The sequence below is a fragment of the Mustelus asterias genome, chromosome 13 (genome assembly GCF_964213995.1).
Source record: "Mustelus asterias chromosome 13, sMusAst1.hap1.1, whole genome shotgun sequence".
NCBI classification, from domain to species: domain Eukaryota; kingdom Metazoa; phylum Chordata; class Chondrichthyes; order Carcharhiniformes; family Triakidae; genus Mustelus; species Mustelus asterias.
Window position 1 is genome coordinate 87,100,794 of NC_135813.1, and position 5,138 is coordinate 87,105,931.

Sequence of the window (5,138 nt, forward strand, 5' to 3'; positions counted from 1 at the left end):
CGTGAGGTTATCCGTGGGCTTGCGGTATAGTGAGGTGCTGAGGTGACCGTCCTTAATGGAGATGTGTGTGTCCAAGAATGCAACCGATTCTGGAGAGTAGTCCATGGTGATGTTGGGATGGAACTTGTTGATGTCATCATATAGTTGTTTCAGTGATTGTTCACCATGAGTCCAAAGGAAGAAAATGTCATCGATGTATCTAGCGTATAGTATTGGTTTGAAGCTTCTGTGCGGTGAAGAGGTCTTGTTCGAACCTGTGCATGAAGATGTTGGCATATTGAGGTGCGAATCTGGTCCCCATGGCTGTTCCATGTGTCTGGATGAAGAACTGGTTGTTGAAGGTGAAGACATTGTGGCCCAGGATGAAGCGGATGAGTTGTAAAATTGCATCTGGAAACTGGCAGTTGTCAGCGCTGAGCACTGAGGCCGTTGCAGCAATGCCATCATCGCGGGGGATGCTGGTGTAGAGTGCTGAGACATCCATTGTGACGAGGAGTGCTCCTGGTTCAACTGCTCCATGTGTGTTGAGTTTCTGTAGGAAGTCCGTAGTGTCGTGACAAAAGCTTTTGTACAATGGGTTTCAGGATGCCCTCGACATAGCCGGAGAGGTTCTCGCACAGGGTCCCATTGCCCGAAAGGTTTTTTTACACAGAGGGTGGTGGGGGCCCGGAATGCACTGCCAAGTGAGGTGGTTGAGGCAGACACATTAATGACATTTAAGACTTATCTAGATAGACACATGAACAGGCGGGGAATAGAGGGATACAGGCGGTTGGTCTAGATAGGACAACGTGATCGGCACAGGTTTGGTGGGCCGAAGGGCCTGTTCCTGTCCTGTACTGTTCTTTGTTCTTTGTACACTTTCTAAATCACAGTACAGCATTATACAAAGTAACTTTTTGAAATGGCAAGCTATTATATTTTCCATTTCAATGTTTACAACCTTCTGAAAATTGGCTGCTGCCTTTGCCAGTGACTACATTTCAAAACTAATTCATAAATATTCCAAAATGTCCTGAGGGATACAAAAAGTTGCTTTTTTATCAAGTCATTTGTTTTCTTTCTTCGCTCTGCTTTTGCCCCACGAGGTAAAAACATCCAGGCAAAATTAAAAAGCAATTTCAGGGAATATAAATCTTTATTTTCCAACTACTTGTGCCTTTCTTTTCAACAAACTAAATGCTCTGTTAAACTTATAATGACCTATTACATCACGCCAATCAGAGCTGTTCCAAACAGTTTACTCTAACCTCATGCACAGATTGCCAATGGTTGTTTTCAAATGGATTATTGGGAAATTAGATTAACCAAATGATAAGATTAAGATCTTGCAATCGTTGACTGTATTGAATTGTTTCCAAATCCCTCCTTGACCTTGCTACCTCTGTTACCTCTTCCAACCCGTCAACCCTCCAACATCTCGAAGCTCATTCAGTTCCGGTCTCTTGCACATACCTAATTTTAATCACTTCATCAGTGATGGCCGTGCCTTTTGCTGTCTCAGTGCTAAGCTGTCAAAGCTTCCCCACCTCTCCTTAGTCCTTTAAGACGCTCCTGAAAACCTACTCCATTGACCAAGTTTCTGGTTAGCTGACCTCACATCATAGGGCGGCACGGTGGCACAATGGTTAGCACTGCTGCCTCACAGCGCCAGGGACTAGGGTTCCATTCTGGCCTTTGGTGACTGTGTGGAGTTTGCATGTTCTCCTTGTATCTGCATGTGTTTCATGTGGGTGCTCCCATTTCCTCCCACAGGTTAGGTGGATTGGCTATGCTATAATTCCCCTTAGTGTCCAAAGACGTGTAGGTTAGGGTGATTAGTGGGGTAGATTAGTGGGATAAATACATGGGGTTACGGGGATAGAGCCTGGGTAAAATGGAGGGTCAGTGCAGATTTGATGGGCAGAATGGCCTCCTTCTGCACTGTAGAAATTCTATGATGAACCTTGAAACATTTGATCACATTAAAAATCCAACACAAACACAAGTTGTTGTCATTGGAAAGTGATGTCTGCTTTCACCCCAGCACCTCCCCCTCCGAAATCCCACCTCCCACCAAAGCTGCTGAGCCTCGCTTTAGTGCAGTTCCAACGATACCAAAACCGTCCACCGCTTGCTTCATCCTAGTGTGGTTGTTGCTCTTGCTTGCAACTAAGAAAATGAGCAGATGTTTCAACGTAGACAGAATGGAAGCCCATTCTGACCATATCCCCTTGGCGCCCACACACTCACAATCATTGAATTCTATCCAGGAGCCACAATCCTGGCTGGGTTTTCCCTTCCCTAGGCTGGAGTTCCGAGGGCCAGTTGCCATATCTCAAATATTGAGATCAAGTACCTGGGGCGGCACGGTGGCACAGTGGTTAGCACTGCTGCCTCACAGCGCCAGGAACCTGGGTTCGATTCCCGGCTTGGGTCACTGTCTGTGCGGAGTTTGCACGTCCTCCCCATGTCTGTGTGGGTTTCCTCTGGGTGCTCCGGTTTCCTCCCGCAGTGCTGGTTAGGGTGCACTGGCTATGCTAAATTCTCCCTCAGTGTACCCAAACAGGTGCCGGAGTCTGGCGACTGGGGGATTTTCACAGTAACTTCATTGCAGTGTTAATGTAAGCCTACTTGTGTCACTAATAAATAAACTTTAAACTTTGAACACAGATAGGTCAAAGATCGAAAACGCAAGAAGCCACCTGGTCATCATGGCTCAGTTATAGAGCAACACGGCAATGAGGGTGACATTGATGTAAATGGAGAAAGTTCGTGGCATTCTTGTTTACACTCAACGCTATACAAATGACAGACATCACTTCTCCCAGCCTCCCCTAACATACATCAAGTCTTGCCATCTGGCTCCAGCTGAATAATCCCTTGCTGGGAATCGAGATTGAAAACATGGGCTGTCACTTTATGTAAAAGCAACAGTGCTTTGGTGTACAGTGTGTCAGAGACAAGTGCAAGAGCCTTCAGACAGACTTTATAAACAGCAGCACCTAAAGAGGCATCAAGCAGGATTAACTTTCCCAGTAAATCCTATCATCAGACAACCAGTGACGATTAACCTAAATAAAATGCCCTTAGTCAGCTCCCATGCTGACCAAGTTATTTTGCATGATTAACAGGGAGGAAAAGAATAGGGAACCGAAAGCACTATTTTTAATTGATGTTAACAATGCGTTTTAAAAGTAGGCCAACAGAAGCTGGGTGCTACAAGTGGGCTTAATGTCTCTGCTTTAAGTTGGAGAAATTCTTCCAGCATCGCTGGTCCTGACCACCTCCATGTGATGCCTGGGTTTGTTGGTGATGACAACTTTTCATCCATAAATATTAACTGAGATTGGATTACAGCATTACTTCTGTCTATTGTTTATTAATTTATAAAATGTATACAATCACCTTTATAATAACATCAGCTTTGCAGATGGTCCAGACTCCTGAGCAGTGCTTGAATTTAATTGTAAGGAATCTAACAAAATGTATTTAACATACACTAGAGATAATTTATCAATTGCACTGAATCGCAACAGTGCAGGAGAGGCCATTCGGCCCATCAAGTCTGCAACGACTCTCCAAAAGGGCATCTTACCCTATCGCTATAACCCCACACATTTACCCTGCTATTTGCAGCACATTCGCAGTGTATCATTTCAATTTTTGGAAATGGTCTTTGATTTCCTCTTTGGGTAAAGATGTTGATTTATTGGAATATGATTCCATGGATATTTTACCCGTGGTCATTAATGATGCACAGTCATACAGAATATTGGTAAACTATTCAACTGTGGAGGAATCACAGCTGAGCCAAGGCCTATTTTCAACCTCTCCCTCCTGCTTTTTCTCCTTTGACCCATCTCTTCCTCCTGCCCTGAAGATATTAGTTCCATTCTGGAATAGGTTCCGCAGTCATCACTTATCCACCCTCCTGCACCTAATTCTACTGTCCTCCGCCCGTGAACCTAGATTGTAACTCTTGTCAGGCCGATCGACTGTGGAGGCCACCACAGCCAGAATCAGCCCTCCCGTCATCAGAAGAAGGAACGCATCCATTTTCCATCCAGGAGCCTGCATCAGAATTGGGAACCCTGGCTGATTTCCCCGTCAATCCCAGGGGAGTGAAGTTAGCTGGAGCACTTTACTGCTGGCCCTTCGTGCTGGGCTCCACTGTCAGTGGAAAAGCAGTTAAAGTAAACACCAGCTTATGTCATCAAAAAGTAAGCTGATTCTTTGATCAATAACAGACATTATCAAAGGCATATAATGTTGTTATATTATATAATGGCTTCAGAACATTGACTTCTTTAATTGAATATCACTGGTGTTCAATTGTATGCAGGTGCCTAGCATTGCTGGGGAATTCATGTGTCCTTTTAAATAGAGCCAGCACCACAGGGTGGGGGGGCTCTCTATGTGGGAGGCCTCCCTTTTCCCACCAGGGCCCTGGCGTGGAGGATGTTGCGTTCAGCAGTGTCGTAGCTAATGATGGTTCACAGATTTCTGCGGCCAAGGGGACTCCATGTTCCAAGTTTATGTAGATTGATTGAGGTTGCAGCCCCTTTTTAGCTATTTGAAGGGGCTGCTCCTTAACCTTTGGTCACACTTTAGCCCCATGTTCCTAATCTTCAGTTAGAGGATCTCCTCGTCAGCCTGCTCTGGGGCCTGACGAAGCTGGCCATTAATAGGTCCAGAGGGTCGACTGACCCAGCTGTTTGCCCCTCTACTGTGGCTACACTTGCGGCTGGTGGCCTTGGAGAGGGAGCACGTGGTGTCAACTGACACGTTTCAGATCTTCCATGATTGATTTGGGGGCTGGGTGCATTGTCACCCTTAGGAAGATAGTTTGGTTTCGTTAATTAAGTTTCCTTTGAGGTTTTAGAATCATAGAGGTTTACAGCATGGAAACAGGCCTTTTGACCCAACTTGTCCATGCCACCCAGTTTTTACCACAAAGCTAGTCCCAATTGCCTGCATTTGGCCCATATCCCTCTATACCCATCTTACCCATGTAAGACAAAATTGTACCCACGTCTACTACTGCCTCTGGCAGCTTGTTCCAGACACTCACCACCCTCTGAGTGAAAAAATTGAACCCTTTTGTATCTCCCCCCTCTCACTTTTTTGTTTTAGTTACAGTGGTCCACCAGGCGCTG